This window comes from Sinocyclocheilus grahami, unplaced genomic scaffold, assembly GCF_001515645.1.
Source record: "Sinocyclocheilus grahami isolate Dianchi unplaced genomic scaffold, SAMN03320097.WGS_v1.1 scaffold83.1, whole genome shotgun sequence".
In the NCBI taxonomy this organism is placed as follows: Eukaryota; Metazoa; Chordata; class Actinopteri; order Cypriniformes; family Cyprinidae; genus Sinocyclocheilus; species Sinocyclocheilus grahami.
This window is the reverse complement of record NW_015505262.1, coordinates 1,346,207-1,365,091: the sequence shown is the minus strand read 5'-3', so window position 1 is coordinate 1,365,091 and position 18,885 is coordinate 1,346,207. Positions and strand designations below refer to the sequence as shown.

Sequence of the window (18,885 nt, the reverse complement as noted above, 5' to 3'; positions counted from 1 at the left end):
AATAAAGAGATTCTATATATATATATATATATATATATATATATATATATATATATATATATATATACAGTATATATATAATATAAGTATACGCCAGTTTGACTGTGCTAGTTGATGCTGTAACTACACCATCTGGAACCAAAAGTGCATTGACAGCCATTTGAATGAAACCATGCATTCATTTTTTGCAAGTAACATATAAATTGCATATAATTTATTATAGTAGAAGTTTTATTAGTACAGCTGATTAAAACTCATTTGATCAAAGTGGAAACATGCCTTGTTACATCACTAGATTTTAACTGTATTTTAATTCTTGCATCAAATCATTTTAATCCACTTTGTTTTGTTTGTTTGTCCAAATGATGGTTCTTTTGAAAAAACAAAATCACCTATTTAAGCCAATATTGCTCTTATTTCTTTCAATTTGCATTTAAAAAACCATAAATCTCTTTCCCTAAAACATGCAGATACCCAGATGCCTTCAGAGGCTTCTCGTTAGAGTACCCAGGAGCGTTTGATAAACCAGTGTGAATGATTGTTTCTTCTTTAAGAATCACTTCAGCTGTGTCCCAACAACCTGTGACCCTCTCAAGCAGGCATGATGACAGAGGTCAGCGCATTACACCTGACAGCCACAATCAGCATGGGTATGTGCAGCTGGAAATTACCATTGTCATTTATGAGGATAATTAATGTGATCTCATCATACATCAAGCATTACCAGCGTAGTGTATTGGAAATGAGGGGTCTATTATAAGCTTGCTTATGGAACATTTGTCGCTTTATTCATTCTGTCTATCTCTCTCTTGCTCACCCACTTTCTCTTTCTCTCTCTCCTTTTCTCACTCATTTTTAAATCATTAAATAACCATCTCATTCTGTGCCAAAAGGTTTAAATGAAAGGGACTGTAGCATTACAAAGGCATTTCGAATTAATTCTGCTCTCAGGGTAATTGGCACATGAGACGGTGACAGGCTTTCAGTGTCACCTGTTGTTTTTTCATCACAAACATCTGCCTGTGGCACATCGCAGTTCATATGTCTGAAAATGTCATAGGGCTGTAAATACTTTTTTCATATTAGTGTGACTATTCTACTTTTGCCTTTCATATTTGCAGTGTTATGTCTCTTATTCATTATCACAACACAGCCAAAAGTGATCAACAATTGGTGTTAGAAAAGTGATTTTATAATATAATTTTTGTCCATTTTCTACTTTTCAGCAGTTAGGATGGCGTTTTCCTTGTTTTATTTTTTTGTGTGTTTATGCCATGATTGTATCTGTCCTTCTTAATATGAATGTCGTATCATCTCAGTGTAACTGGATTGTGGTTGCTTGCTAAGTTTGTAATATTACAATGATTCTATGTGTTGATAAAACTGTTTATCAATATCCAAAATATACAGTGGGGTCTGGGATCACTATAGTGAAAATTCTATTGTGCAAATTTCTAATTTTATAGAAATTCACTTCACCTCACCAAACTTCCCAAATGTCTATCCTAACAACCAGCGTATGGTGTGGAATATCACAGGACCAGAGGGACACAGATTACGCCTCTAATTCACTTATATTAGCCTGGAGCCTGTGAGTGAAAAGTTCAATTAACTTCTCTGCTGATGTCTTCAATTCAATAGCTGATACTGACATTTGATAGAAGTACTGTTGCTGTTCAGTGCTGTTTACACAGAGCCATTTATTCAGCTAGTTCTTTAACCTGGAGGACATTGGAGTTCTGCAAAGGTGATTATGACATTTTTTTGTGAGTTGAACTGAAGTTTGTGGCGTTCCGGAATGATGAACAGGTATGCAAAGTGTTCAAATGTGTTCAGTGGGAACAGTTCCCCCATGTTTCTGTTTCTGTTTAATGTGTTGGGATTGTGAAAGCTTCAATACATTACAGTAATACATCTTTTTGTTTTGCTGCTGTTTTAGAGTATGCTAATGGAAGTCACCCTGCTTCCACTATTACTAATTACTATTTGGAAGCTTTGCCTGGAGACTTCTCATCGCTGTGAATATGACTACGTTCAGGTTAGATCCATGTCTTCAACAGACCTTTAAACATGGGGTCATTTCATGGGGGAATATATACACATCAAAGTGCATGAGTTACGGTTCTAGATTAGACTTCATATTTCAGGATATCTCGGATAGAATTCAATGAAATCATATGTGAATCTGCAATCAATGCAATCAAGCTTCTATTATATTTATACTACTTGTGGGAAATAATTTCCTTATGGTATGTTTACAAAACAAATATTTATTTAAATATAATATAATTTTTTTATATTTATACAGTATAATTGTATTAATTAGATATACTTTAATAAATAAAAATAAGCACTTATGGTAAATGTACTTTAAAAAGAAGTTGGGATATGTCTTGGAATTTAATAAAGAGAACTGCAGTTTTAAATGAGAAAAACATTAAGATAAGACATTCCTGCCAATGCCAATCCAAATCAGACTTCATTCAGGAATCTGTTAGATGATTGGCTGAAATCTTAACAAAGTTTAACCTTATTAGAAACGTTCAGTCCTTTTCAGATTAAAATAATCCACCCTAAGAGCCTACAATCATTTCAAAATCAGCTTGTGATGTTTATGTTAATATGTATATTTTCTTGATCCATAAATTCACAAAGGTGGTGCAAATTTGAAATGAGAGATTTATCATTAAACACTGAATATATATAATGTACATTTTTACTGAAATATATGTATATTTATAATAAATCAGCAAAAATAAAATAGCAAATAAAAGTGTTAAAGAAATGCAATGTAGATCTACATACCCATCTTGCTAAACCTGCACCATTTGCCAGATTATATCAAAATACTCATGTTGAACATTTGATTAAACCTCTCTATCATGAAATGAAATGCACAATATGACTGCTGTATAGTTCCTAATGAAGTTCCTAGCATGCTAACTAAGCTTGTTCTGTCAAATACAGGATACCGATGTGTGCTTGTAATAATTACTACTTGCTGAAACTTTCCAGGTGTTGACAGACGGAAATGACACAGTCCGGTTCTGTGGTGACGCAGAGAAAAATTGCGGTGAAGCGCCCAAAACATCTATTCTGCCACCAACACCATGTCCGTGCTCTTCAGATCAGATTACTCCAACAAGGACCGATTCACAGGCTTCCAGGCATTTTTTTCCACCGAAGGTGATGGAAACAATGGATTTACAGCATGACTGTCTCTCTCACGGCATGATTGTTCCTCTCTTTTGCTGTCACCTCTTGTTGTAAAGGCTAAGGGTTAAACTAGATAAAAAATCTATTAAAAAAGACATTAAAAAATCTAATATTTACTTTTTAACTTTTTATAATTTTGTATATTCTAAAATGAAATAGATTACATATTATATATACACGCACCAATATATCACACATGTGTTGATCTTAGTAGAAGTCCAAATCCATATAAGTGAGAACTGTTGCTAAACGGCCTTTTTGTTTTACTGTTATAGACATTGATGAGTGCCTGAGCCCTGTGGATGGAGAGCCTGTGTGTGACCATAATTGCCATAATTATGTGGGGGGCTTTTACTGCACTTGCAGATTGGGATACCAACTCCATGATGATAAAAGACACTGCCCTGGTAAGATACCGGATACCAGAACAGATGAAACCCCTGGGCTGTAGTTTTTCTTCTCATTGATTATGAAATATATGGGACATTATATGATATTATATACAATTATGTGTACATTCATTTTCAAGCTAGTTACTATAAAAGCATCATAAATAGCATGTAAAGCTCTGAGACACATTAAAGATTGCTTATTGTTGTCTGTTCAATGAAACATTGTTTTGATAGACCATCAATGATTCTATGCACACTGACTGCCTATGTATTTCCATTCAAATCTTAGTGCTACGCAAGCTTCCACTATTGTATACTCATATAGTGTATACTCACTTTTTTATACTCACAACTGTGGTAGATTATTATATAGTATATTATATTCAACCATAAGATACCTTTAGTGTTGATTTTGTCCTGTCATGTAACACTTCCTCAAGATTTAATTTTGTGTTAATTTTCTCACAATTTCCATGCACGCTAAATTGGAACTTGTGGTGGCCACTGAAACTAAACGCAGAAGCAATTGCGCATAGAGTCCATTATTGGCTACCAGATCCATAAAAACTCTTTGATTATGCAACTAAATGCTTTCTTAAAGGGATAGTTCACCCACAATTCTGATACCAGTTAATCACCCTCATATTGTTCCAAACTTGTTTCTGAACACAAAAGAAGAACTTTTAAAGACTGCTTGTGTGCATACAATACAAAACAACAGACTTTCATGTACTGTCATTGTATGGATAAAAAAAAAACCTCCCAAATAGTCATTTTTGTGTTCACAATTTAATTGAATTTTTAAAAAATTTAACATAGTATAGTACCTTTAGCATTATCACTGATCTATATCCAATAATAAATGCATATATGAGCATATGTCCCTTTGTCTGTAATCTAAGATATGTAAACATATTTTTACTTAACATAACGTCTATCTGTATAAGTTCTGAACAAATCCTGATATTTTTAGGAAATATTGTCATACAGCTCAATACTGATTTATGTTCCAGTAGTGACTCTTGTACATTACAGACCTATTGAAACAGTGGTCACAGCAGCAAGCTGGGCAGCCACGGCTCACCACACACTATCAATCAGCCCTGTCAACAGCTCTTGATTGAGCTAGCATAGCCTATAATCGAGCAGGAAATAGAGTCACCAAAAGGGGTTTGTTATATCATTGATAGGGTGGCCACAACTAACCGCATGGCATTTTTCGATATAAGTGAGGGTTGTGTAGGGTTTCGAATAGACAAATTTACATTTTCGACTTCCCCTCAGGTTGTGAAAACTTCTGGCAGGAATGGATTAGTCCCAAAAACTCTCATTTAAAGTGCTAATGTTTACTGCGATTCTGGACAGCGCTAACTGGCTTTAGCCTGAAGCGCGCTTCAGAAATAAACTGATGATACATTGGGCAGCGTCTCGCTGGTCTGCCTGTATAAAGCAAACTGCTTTCTGTCACTCTAAGCAATTCCAGGTTAATTACCATTGGTTCCTGAGGGATCAGTATTATAAGGATCAGTTGAAAATTGATACCTGTTGCGAGCTGTATACTGTGCTAATGGTGGGTAATTAATCACAATTACCAGCCTAGACATGCCTCTTAATTGTTTTTCTTTGCTAATGGGGAAGATATAGACATCACATATTGCGCAGAAGGGAAGACAGAAACAATGACTTGTGTGAATCATTTAATCATATGAATAAGTAGACCTTTGCCCTACTCAGCTGAAATTCACCATTTATAGCAATTATTTGTAGCATCTGCACTTGTTGGCCAAAAATAAACGTTCTGTCATCATTTACTCAACCTCAATGTTCCAAACTGGTATGACTTTCTCTCTTTGGTGGAACACAAAAGGATAAATGTGATCTAAATTTGACTTGTGTGCTATATTCTAAGTGTTCTGAAGCCATTTGATAGCATTGTGTGAGAAATATAAGCCTTTATTCACTGAAAATCTTCCCATCCAGTAAGCTGTTTACTTGAGAACTGCTACTACTGGATCATTGAGTTAGTGAGTCAGTTCTTGAATGAAACATTCAGACTTATGTTTTTAACTCAATGCTTTTAACTTTTTTAACTCATTTTAACTGAAAAAATGTATTTGTTCCTGAATCAGCCATCACTGCATCTTTCATGAATTTGCCTAGGTGTATGAGTTTCTATGAATAATAGTGTTTTAGTAAATGTTGCTATTATAATATTATTTATTGTTTACTTTTGTGTACGTGTAGCTCACACAATAGAGCATCGTGCTAGCAACACAAAGGTCATGGGTTCAATTCCCAGGGAAAACAAGAACTAATTAAACATGTCCATTGAATCCAGTGTAAATTGCTTTAGATAAAAGCATCTGCCAAATGCATAAATACAAAAATAAATATATAAAGTTTAAAAGCTCCATTCCTTATTTATTTTGATGGCATTGAAAACAGTGAACAAGAAAGTTTTCAAAATTTCTTCTTTTGTGTTCCATGAAAGAAAGTCAGTCAAATGGGTTTGCAGCAACTTGATGTTGATGATGGCATTTTCATTTTGAGGCGAACTATTCCTATATTTGTCAAATAACAGGCATAATTGAATATGAATGCCTTGTTATTCTATTCGATATTTCAATAACTACCAATTGATTTTTTTTTATCATAAATGGACAAATATCAAAACATGAGTCCTAAATGCGTCTGATAATACACAGTTTAGTTGGTAATAGTGTTCAGTGAATGTAAACAGCAACAATTTGAGGCCTCCTGCGATCCTTGCATCTAAAGTTAAGGTTTGAGTAAAGATGTTCATTTATCTTTTTACACATCACTCATTCATGTCAGTAGGATAAATGCAAAAATAATATCATATTTACTACCTGAAAAATGTAGTGCTGTTATTATTTCTATCCGATTTTTAGCTGTAAAAAGTTTGTATTTGCCAAAGTTTCTAATAGTCACACCATATGTTTATAACTCTTCATAAATGACACTCTAAAAGTAGTGATGGAAAGCCCTTTCTCTGGCCATTTTACAGGTGGAAAGGTTTATTTACTTCTGAGCGTCCCAAATCAATGTTGCAATTTCCTGCAGCCCTCAGTGTTAAATGTGGCATGGATAGTTGTCTGTTGATCGTATATATGTGTGCTTTTGACAATTCCTAGTGGGTGTGAAAATGAATTTTTTCAATTTTTAGCTGAGTGTAGTGGGCAGGTGTTTCAGGAGAGGTCAGGAGAACTGAGCAGTCCAGAGTACCCAGGTGTTTACCCCAAGATGAGCCAGTGTGATTACACTATCAGTTTGATGGAAGGCTTCCAAGTGACCCTGGACTTCCAGGACCTATTTGATGTGGAGACTCATCCTGAAATCCACTGCCCTTATGACATCCTCAAGGTTGGTTATTTTACAATCAGCAAGCACTGACAGCACTCTAGCTAGGATGGTAGTTCAAACCAAAAACAACAGGCATAATATATGTGTGTGTGTGTGTACATGTGTGTGAGTCACTTTAATGGGGTCCTTGTGGGTCCTTTGGGAACTCTCTATACCTCTACCTGATAAAATAGAGATTGAGGAGTTTGCCAAGCTTTATGACAAGAATTTAAAGACACACCTCACATGATTTTGTTTAGATTAAATGGAACACTTCACTCCAAATGGACAATTCTGTCATAATTAAAAAAAAAAAAGAAACATATGAATGAAAGAAGACATTTTTAAAAATGTTTGGAACAACATGAATGTTGGAAAAACATTCCAGTGTTGTTGGAAACATGTTTGGAATGACAGAATTTTCATTTTTGGGCAAAATGTCCTTATATTATGTTGTGGGTCAATTTGACTAATCGTTTAAGTCGTTGGAAATACAGGCTAACCTATGTTTTTCTTGAAATGTTTTGACTTTTTCAACACTCTGATGTGTTGTGCAATGTGTGTACAAAATTTATATTATGATTATCATGTTTGCGAGACAATTTTATTTAATTGTTAAAGACAGCTTTATGGACCTAAAATCATATATATTTTTGTCATGCCAGTTTATGAACACTCTCTGAAGGTATTTACATTTATGCATTTGGCAGACGCTATTTATTTGAAGACATTTACACTGCATTGAAGGCATATGTTTTATCAGTTTATGCATTTTATCAGTTTACTGTTTACAGTTTATAAGAAAAATGTTAGAAATGGTTGTCAAATACAGTTAACACGATTATATACAATCACATGTTCTTGTGCTTTTTTTAGTGTGTGAGAAGTATTAATGTTGAAGATTTGCTTTTTCAGTGTCATTTTTGTGACACCCCCCACAATAAAAATCATACCTAGATTTTAACATAATACGATTAAAGTGCAGAATAATTAACAAAAAAAGAACTATAAGACAGTTAACTCATTGAGTATTGAATGTAATAAAATATTTTATATGGTTCATAGAATCCCCACAAACAGTCGTATGTTGTTGTACCTTATGCTGAGCTATACAATAGCTTAAGTAAGATTTATAATACAGTTTATAGTACATGGTACAAGTACTGTTTGAAGAGAGCTATAATATGCTTTCTAGTGTCCTTGTTGGGTGTTAAGAAAGATTGATTTTAGAGTGGTTTACACACATAAGATTGGCTCTCCATGAAAATAAGCATGATAAGTGTTTAAGAGTGTTTACTTTCAGCACTGATTTTTATACTCTGCATCAAAGCTCATTTGATTTTAATGACTAAATCCAATCCCATTTTATGGTGTTTAACAGCTTGTTAAAGCTGTAGTCTTTCAGTTTAGCTTTTTTCCCCCCTGACTGCCTACGGTCTCCTCAGCACTGGTGATAAGCGTCAGACTATTCCACTAATCACTGACCTGAAGGCTGTTGAATACATAATGTATGCTCTCTCATGCCCTCCACAACCGCTTATTATTTCTCCTCACCCTCCCACCTCCCAAGAGACTTGTTTATCTGTTGCCATTTGTATTCACTGACAATTCAAACTGTTTTGTTTAAGATCACTGCAGGTGAGAGGGAGTACGGCCCATTTTGCGGCAAGACCCCACCAAGAAAATAGAGACGGGAACTCACAAAGTGCATGTGACCTTCCGCTCAGACCACTTGGGGAAAAACAAAGGCTGGAAGATCAAGTATACCAGCACAGGTAGTTTACAACACCCTTTTCTGTTCCATTATATGATAAGTACGGGATAATGTACCCAACAGCAGTTTATTTTCTGATTATAAGCAGCTAACTGTACATAATCCTACATATTAAGACTGCTCCCCAAATAAATATGTGGCCTTGAAATACTGATTTGAGTTGAAAATATTTTATAACCATGCCTGTATTATCTTAATACTTCTTTTAAGAAAAAAAACACATGACCATGGATGACATTGAATAGTGCAATGCTCATGTTCCGGGAAATAAAAATCCAGTTGATTTTCTCCATAGTGAAATTTAATGATAAATTAAAAACTTTAAAGAAGACCAACTAGGAGCTATGAGATTGTTAATAGCTAAAGCAATTAAATATAATATATTTAGGACAATTAAATATAATTGCTAATAATTGAAGCAATAAGCCTGCATTATTTCAATGTATTTTGAATAATTGCATTCAACAGTGGAATGCCTGCACTCTAAAAAATGCTGGGTTAAAAAGGGACAAACCCAGCTATTGGGTTGTTTTGACCCAGCGGTTGGGTTGTTTTGAACCCAACCGCTGGGATTCTTTTTAAGGAAGAATCTCTCTTAAGGGTGATTGACTTGATTACGTTATTCGCAGTGAAAGAGTTGAGAGGGAGTACGGCCCATTTTGCGGCAAGACCCCACCAAGAAAATAGAGACGGGAACTCACAAAGTGCATGTGACCTTCCGCTCAGACCACTTGGGGAAAAACAAAGGCTGGAAGATCAAGTATACCAGCACAGGTAGTTTACAACACCCTTTTCTGTTCCATTATATGATAAGTACGGGATAATGTACCCAACAGCAGTTTATTTTCTGATTATAAGCAGCTAACTGTACATAATCCTACATATTAAGACTGCTCCCCAAATAAATATGTGGCCTTGAAATACTGATTTGAGTTGAAAATATTTTATAACCATGCCTGTATTATCTTAATACTTCTTTTAAGAAAAAAAACGCATGACCATGGATGACATTGAATAGTGCAATGCTCATGTTCCGGGAAATAAAAATCCAGTTGATTTTCTCCATAGTGAAATTTAATGATAAATTAAAAACTTTAAAGAAGACCAACTAGGAGCTATGAGATTGTTAATAGCTAAAGCAATTAAATATAATATATTTAGGACAATTAAATATAGTTGCTAATAATTGAAGCAATAAGCGTGCATTATTTCAATGTATTTTGAATAATTGCATTCAACAGTGGAATGCCTGCACTCTAAAAAATGCTGGGTTAAAAAGGGACAAACCCAGCTATTGGGTTGTTTTGACCCAGCGGTTGGGTTGTTTTGAACCCAACCGCTGGGATTCTTTTTAAGGAAGAATCTCTCTTAAGGGTGATTGACTTGATTACGTTATTCGCAGTGAAAGAGTTCATTTGACTTGTTGAGATTTTCTTTGCAGAAAAATGTGTAATGTAGTTCTTCACCACACTCTAAAAAATGCTGGGTTAAATATAACCCAACCGCTGGGTCAAAACAGCCCAATAGCTGGGTTTGTCCCTTTTTAACCCAGCATTTTTTAGAGTGTGGTGAAGAACTACATTACACATTTTTCTGCAAAGAAAATCTCAACAAGTCAAACCGCTGGATCAAAACAACCCAATAGCTGGGTTTGTCCCTTTTTAAGGGAGAATCTCTCTTAAGGGTGATTGACTTGATTACGTTATTCGCAGTGAAAGAGTTCATTTGACTTGTTGAGATTTTCTTTGCAGAAAAATGTGTAATGTAGTTCTTCACCACACTCTAAAAAATGCTGGGTTAAATATAACCCACCCGCTGGGTCAAAACAGCCCAATAGCTGGGTTTGTCCCTTTTTAAGGGAGAATCTCTCTTAAGGGTGATTGACTTGATTACGTTATTCGCAGTGAAAGAGTTCATTTGACTTGTTGAGATTTTCTTTGCAGAAAAATGTGTAATGTAGTTCTTCACCACACTCTAAAAAATGCTGGGTTAAATATAACCCACCCGCTGGGTCAAAACAGCCCAATAGCTGGGTTTGTCCCTTTTTAAGGGAGAATCTCTCTTAAGGGTGATTGACTTGATTACGTTATTCGCAGTGAAAGAGTTCATTTGACTTGTTGAGATTTTCTTTGCAGAAAAATGTGTAATGTAGTTCTTCACCACACTCTAAAAAATGCTGGGTTAAATATAACCCACCCGCTGGGTCAAAACAGCCCAATTGCTGGGTTTGTCCCTATTTTACCCAGCACGGGGTTGTATTTAACTCAGCATTTTTTAGAAAAACCAACATCTTCACATTAATAACATTATATTTCTCCATAGTTTTTATTAGATTTGTTCATCTGCAATGCTTCATGGGATTGTAATTCTTTTGCTCATTAAAGCCGTCAAATACACAGTCTTGTATCTTTGTCTTTTTGCGTGATTTTCGAATAGCTTTTTTGTATCAAATTAAAGGTTGTAATGTTGTGAATCACCTCGCTGCTGGTTGGTTTGGTTCATGACATAACTCCTAAAGACTTTTTAAAACCATATGGAAAAAATGGGAAAAATGCTCGCTGAAAAAGTGGGTGGGCACTGCATTCTATTAAGAAGTGGCTGACCACTGAATACCATGATTGGCCAATCAGAATAGAGTATTCCTGAGTGTGTGCAATACAGTTTATATGAAGGTGTTTGCCAATGATGTGTTGTGTGGACTCTCTGTCAAGCACATTTCAAGTAAATAACATTTAACTCAAAATAACATTTTAAGATGATATCAAAATGCCAATAAACACACAATACCAGTACAACTGAAATGTTTATTGCATTTTTTTCACTGTTGTATACACGTCTTTATTGTGAATGTGCCCCTAAACGGTTACATACTGTAAGGCTGTCAGTGTTGTGCAAACAAAAAAAAAGTTATGAAGTGGGGATTCAGATCTGATGACTGTCTGAAAAGACATTTTGGACATGATGTATCAAGAATCACATAAACATTTAAATGACAAGTTAATGGCCTGTTTTCCAGCATGTATGTTTTCATTACTGTTCCCTGCTTTCATAGCGCAGCCATGCCCAAACCCTGTGGCTCCTCAACATGCACGCATTCAGCCCCAGCAGACTCAGTATATCATGACAGACACTTTCAATGTCACGTGTGATATGGGCTATGATTTAATTCTGGTAACCTTTTACTTTCTCTAAGATTTAAGAAAAGGAGTTTGGTATGCTATTTATGGACTTAAAAGTGACTTTTTGCATCTTTAGGAGGAAGAAGCTTTGCCCTTTTATCAAGTCACATGCCTGAAGGGTGGATTTTGGAATGGACCAATACCTCGCTGCATCAGTAAGTTGTTCAAGAATCCCAGATAAGCATGAAGTGTACATAATCGTCAATGGGGGTTTACTTACGTACCAAAGAGGAGGTACGTTTTAAAACCTGAGGTGCTATTTCAAGCTGAAGTGAGTGCAATTCTTACTAACTCAGAAAATAATTCTGTGATGAAATAGTGATGACACTTATAACAAAAAGCATATTTTTAATCCATTTAGGATTTGCAGTTTTTCATGAAAAAACAAAGTAAAGATTACTTCAGAATACTTGAAACATAATTATGTGACTTGATTTTAGAGAAATCTGTTTTTCTTACCTCAATGGCAAAGATTTTTAATTAAATTTTTTTTGAGGTGTGGATTAATTTGAGATGGTCTCTAAAATACATTTTTTAGTTGTTTTTCAAGTACATTTGTTTTATTCTAAGTACATTTCAACACTTTTAATAGGAAACAAAACTAAAATTAAGAAACAAAACTATAAATGACTTTTGCAGGGAAAATGGTGCTTAAACATTGATGATTAAATATTCATAAAAATACAGTAGAATGCAAAAACAACTGGTATAGTACTCATAGTACACCTTTAAAATATTTTGGAGGTCAAATAAATAAAAAAAGATCAAAATTTTATGTTGACAGTTCATTGCAAATTCTCAGTTGGCTCAGTTAAATTATGTGAACTGAATGTCTTTTAGTTCAAACAACTGAACATTTTAAATGCAATGATCAACATAAAATGTTGAGATTTGACCTCCAAAATCTTTTAGTGTACAAGGTGTAAAATGTGAGAAAAGAACAAACATAAATAATAGGAAGAAAAGAAAAATAGATTAAACTCAACATGAAAGTAACAATAATCGACAGTATACAGAATTTAAGAACCAGACATTCAACTTAAAAAATGGATATGCTTAGGTTTCACCAGCATCGTCATTCATTTTGTGTATAGACTGTGTCAATGACCAAATGTCCCTCTTTTGCAGTTGTTGATTGTGAAGATCCTGTAGAAGTGTATAATGCAAGTGTGAAATTCACCACAACCACATATAAATCTGTGGCTAAGTATTCATGTGATGAATTCTACACAGTGAAAGCTGGAACAAATGGTAAAGAGTAAATGTCGCAGTATTTGGATAGCTACACATTGTACTACAGATCAGTTATCACTTGAGGTTTACATTGTGGAGGAGCCTTAATCTTTTTCTCTCTGAAATTAGGGGTCTATTCCTGTGCACATGATGGCTACTGGAGAGATGCCCTGGGTGCAAAAATACTCCAGATATGTTCACCCAGTGAGTTTAATCCATATGGTGCATCTGTTTTTACACTACATTATCATGTTTTATTATACATTACCATCAAAAGTATGGACACATTTGACTGTTTTTCATGATCTTAAAAAAACTTTTTATCAGAAAGGAATATGCTCAAATTAGTTTTGTAGAGAAATATAATTTGTGCCTACATTTGAATTTCTTTACAAAACAAAAAAATATAAGTTCAAAAAAAGTTTTAAAATGTTTAAAAATCCTGAGTGTGCAGAGTTGTAATCTAAAAGGTTGTGCCTCAAAATCAGTAATTTAGTATTTCCATTTGTGTTATTTCATAATTTAAAGCAATGGCCCTCAACCAAATGACTTAAAATAATTTAAAATAAGATTAAAACAACTAAAGAAATTAATCTATTGCTTATTTTTATGTATGTATGTATGTATGTATGTATTTATTTTAATATTACTTACTACATTTTTGGTCTTTGAAGAACCAGGATTCCCAGTCTTGGAAAACCTGGATATATGAGGAAGGCTAATTGTAAAGTGTGATTTCTAGACCTGGGAAAGTCACGTAAATGATTAAAATCTTAACTCCATGAGCATTTTTAAAATGAATTTGCATTTTTCTAGCTATGCCAAGCTCTAAAATATTTTATTGGGTAGAAATTGTGATAAAATTGTATAAATCCAGTATCCAGTTAAGCATGTCTTTCACTGCGAATAACGTAATCAAGTCAATCACCCTTCAAATTACTTAACTGCATATGTTGCAGTAAATGTAAAATATGTTGCTTCTACACACACTCTAAAAAATGCTGGGTTAAATACAACCCAGTGCTGGGTAAAATAGGGACAAACCCAGCAATTGGGTTGTTTTGACCCAGCGGTTGGGTTACTACCCAGAAGGTTGGGTTAAACATTTAACCCAACCGCTGGGTCAAAACAGCCCAATTGCTGGGTTTGTCCCTATTTTACCCAGCACGGGGTTGTATTTAACTCAGCATTTTTTAGAAAAACCAACATCTTCACATTAATAACATTATATTTCTCCATAGTTTTTATTAGATTTGTTCATCTGCAATGCTTCATGGGATTGTAATTCTTTTGCTCATTAAAGCCGTCAAATACACAGTCTTGTATCTTTGTCTTTTTGCGTGATTTTCGAATAGCTTTTTTGTATCAAATTAAAGGTTGTAATGTTGTGAATCACCTCGCTGCTGGTTGGTTTGGTTCATGACATAACTCCTAAAGACTTTTTAAAACCATATGGAAAAAATGGGAAAAATGCTCGCTGAAAAAGTGGGTGGGCACTGCATTCTATTAAGAAGTGGCTGACCACTGAATACCATGATTGGCCAATCAGAATAGAGTATTCCTGAGTGTGTGCAATACAGTTTATATGAAGGTGTTTGCCAATGATGTGTTGTGTGGACTCTCTGTCAAGCACATTTCAAGTAAATAACATTTAACTCAAAATAACATTTTAAGATGATATCAAAATGCCAATAAACACACAATACCAGTACAACTGAAATGTTTATTGCATTTTTTTCACTGTTGTATACACGTCTTTATTGTGAATGTGCCCCTAAACGGTTACATACTGTAAGGCTGTCAGTGTTGTGCAAACAAAAAAAAAGTTATGAAGTGGGGATTCAGATCTGATGACTGTCTGAAAAGACATTTTGGACATGATGTATCAAGAATCACATAAACATTTAAATGACAAGTTAATGGCCTGTTTTCCAGCATGTATGTTTTCATTACTGTTCCCTGCTTTCATAGCGCAGCCATGCCCAAACCCTGTGGCTCCTCAACATGCACGCATTCAGCCCCAGCAGACTCAGTATATCATGACAGACACTTTCAATGTCACGTGTGATATGGGCTATGATTTAATTCTGGTAACCTTTTACTTTCTCTAAGATTTAAGAAAAGGAGTTTGGTATGCTATTTATGGACTTAAAAGTGACTTTTTGCATCTTTAGGAGGAAGAAGCTTTGCCCTTTTATCAAGTCACATGCCTGAAGGGTGGATTTTGGAATGGACCAATACCTCGCTGCATCAGTAAGTTGTTCAAGAATCCCAGATAAGCATGAAGTGTACATAATCGTCAATGGGGGTTTACTTACGTACCAAAGAGGAGGTACGTTTTAAAACCTGAGGTGCTATTTCAAGCTGAAGTGAGTGCAATTCTTACTAACTCAGAAAATAATTCTGTGATGAAATAGTGATGACACTTATAACAAAAAGCATATTTTTAATCCATTTAGGATTTGCAGTTTTTCATGAAAAAACAAAGTAAAGATTACTTCAGAATACTTGAAACATAATTATGTGACTTGATTTTAGAGAAATCTGTTTTTCTTACCTCAATGGCAAAGATTTTTAATAAAAAATTTTTTGAGGTGTGGATTAATTTGAGATGGTCTCTAAAATACATTTTTTAGTTGTTTTTCAAGTACATTTGTTTTATTCTAAGTACATTTCAACACTTTTAATAGGAAACAAAACTAAAATTAAGAAACAAAACTATAAATGACTTTTGCAGGGAAAATGGTGCTTAAACATTGATGATTAAATATTCATAAAAATACAGTAGAATGCAAAAACAACTGGTATAGTACTCATAGTACACCTTTAAAATATTTTGGAGGTCAAATAAATAAAAAAAGATCAACATTTTATGTTGACAGTTCATTGCAAATTCTCAGTTGGCTCAGTTAAATTATGTGAACTGAATGTCTTTTAGTTCAAACAACTGAACATTTTAAATGCAATGATCAACATAAAATGTTGAGATTTGACCTCCAAAATCTTTTAGTGTACAAGGTGTAAAATGTGAGAAAAGAACAAACATAAATAATAGGAAGAAAAGAAAAATAGATTAAACTCAACATGAAAGTAACAATAATCGACAGTATACAGAACCAGACATCCAGACATTCAACTTAAAAAATGGATATGCTTAGGTTTCACCAGCATCGTCATTCATTTTGTGTATAGACTGACCAAATGACCAAATGTCCCTCTTTTGCAGTTGTTGATTGTGAAGATCCTGTAGAAGTGTATAATGCAAGTGTGAAATTCACCACAACCACATATAAATCTGTGGCTAAGTATTCATGTGATGAATTCTACACAGTGAAAGCTGGAACAAATGGTAAAGAGTAAATGTCGCAGTATTTGGATAGCTACACATTGTACTACAGATCAGTTATCACTTGAGGTTTACATTGTGGAGGAGCCTTAATCTTTTTCTCTCTGAAATTAGGGGTCTATTCCTGTGCACATGATGGCTACTGGAGAGATGCCCTGGGTGCAAAAATACTCCAGATATGTTCACCCAGTGAGTTTAATCCATATGGTGCATCTGTTTTTACACTACATTATCATGTTTTATTATACATTACCATCAAAAGTATGGACACATTTGACTGTTTTTCATGATCTTAAAAAAACTTTTTATCAGAAAGGAATATGCTCAAATTAGTTTTGTAGAGAAATATAATTTGTGCCTACATTTGAATTTCTTTACAAAACAAAAAAATATAAGTTCAAAAAAAGTTTTAAAATGTTTAAAAATCCTGAGTGTGCAGAGTTGTAATCTAAAAGGTTGTGCCTCAAAATCAGTAATTTAGTATTTCCATTTGTGTTATTTCATAGTTTAAAGCAATGGCCCTCAACCAAATGACTTAAAATAATTTAAAATAAGATTAAAACAACTAAAGAAATTAATCTATTGCTTATTTTTATGTATGTATGTATTTATTTTAATATTACTTACTACATTTTTGGTCTTTGAAGAACCAGGATTCCCAGTCTTGGAAAACCTGGATATATGAGGAAGGCTAATTGTAAAGTGTGATTTCTAGACCTGGGAAAGTCACGTAAATGATTAAAATCTTAACTCCATGAGCATTTTTAAAATGAATTTGCATTTTTCTAGCTATGCCAAGCTCTAAAATATTTTATTGGGTAGAAATTGTGATAAAATTTTATAAATCCAGTATCCAGTTAAGCATGGACAACTGGGGCAAGGCCTTTGAAAATTGTGATCAGAAAAGGTTGAGAACCATTGGTTTGCAAGCTTCACTGTTATTCTAAAATGTGGAAAAGAGCAATAATTAAAAAATATGTATGTATGTATTTATTTTAATATTACTTACTACATTTTTGGTCTTTGAAGAACCAGGATTCCCAGTCTTGGAAAACCTGGATATATGAGGAAGGCTAATTGTAAAGTGTGATTTCTAGACCTGGGAAAGTCACGTAAATGATTAAAATCTTAACTCCATGAGCATTTTTAAAATGAATTTGCATTTTTCTAGCTATGCCAAGCTCTAAAATATTTTATTGGGTAGAAATTGTGATAAAATTGTATAAATCCAGTATCCAGTTAAGCATGGACAACTGGGGCAAGGCCTTTGAAAATTGTCATCAGAAAAGGTTGAGAACCATTGGTTTGCAAGCTTCACTGTTATTCTAAAATGTGGAAAAGAGCAATAATTAAAAAAAAAAATTAGCAAGTGTGTCCACATTTTTTACTTGTTTATATCAGTGTCATATCTTTGATAGATTTTCAATGTCATATGTGAGAATAAAAAAAAAAAATTAGCAAGTGTGTCCACATTTTTTACTTGTTTATATCAGTGTCATATCTTTGATAGATTTTCAATGTCATATGTGAGAATACAAAAAAAAAAGTGTAAACACTTATTTGCTGTTTGCTGTCTCTTAGTTTGTGGACAGTCTGAGATTAAACTATCAAAGGTGATTGGCGGGGAGAATGCAGAAAAGAACGAGATTCCCTGGCAGGTCATGATACGATTGGGCCATCGGTTCATCGGTGGCGCTTCTCTTGTTTCGGACAACTGGGTCCTCACTGCTGCTCATGTCCTGAAAAGCTACACAGATACTTCCAACCTGCAGCTGAAGATGGGCATAGTCCAACAACATGACGAGGCGGTAGTTGGCATTCCACAGAAAGTCTTCATTCACCCTCAGTACCATCACGATAATATTAACTTCAACCATGACATTGCCCTGATTAATCTGGAGTATAAGGTACCTGTCAGTAAAGCCGTCATGCTTGTGTGTTTGCCTGGGAGGCAAGAGCGGTTTGTTTTGAAGGCTAATGATGTCGGGAAGGTGTCTGGATGGGGTGTGTCGAATATAAACAGACCTGCATTATTCCAATAATCTCCAGTACGTACCTTTACCCGTCACTGATTTTGAGGACTGTAAGGCTAAATATGACTCCACAGTGACAGCTAAAGGGAAACTAGTAGTGACAGAGAACATGAACATGCCAGGGGGACAGTGGAGGGCTCTATGCGTTTTTTGACACACAGAGTAAAAGTTGGTTCATATAGGCGGTATTGTGTCATGGGGGCACGGCTGCGCCCAGCCTGGGTATTATGGGGTTTATACTAAAGTGAGCAATTATCTTTCATGGACTGAAGAAATCATGTCCGAAACCAGCTGAACCGTTTTGACTTTGATTTGATATGAATTTATAATTGACCAAATTATCTTTAAT

The 18,885-nt window shown here is 34.5% G+C and overlaps 1 long non-coding RNA gene and 1 pseudogene across 1 annotated transcript; both read left to right on the top strand.

Moving 5' to 3' along the window:
• The first annotated feature begins 604 nt into the window (after positions 1 to 604).
• LOC107586550 (mannan-binding lectin serine protease 2-like) lies at positions 605 to 18,831 on the top strand (annotated as a pseudogene).
• Positions 15,108 to 16,457, top strand: LOC107586561 (uncharacterized). The gene is made up of 3 exons (XR_001609374.1): positions 15,108 to 15,247; positions 15,332 to 15,410; positions 16,384 to 16,457. It is a non-coding gene; the product is annotated as an uncharacterized lncRNA (long non-coding RNA).
• Positions 18,832 to 18,885: the final 54 nt, after the last annotated feature.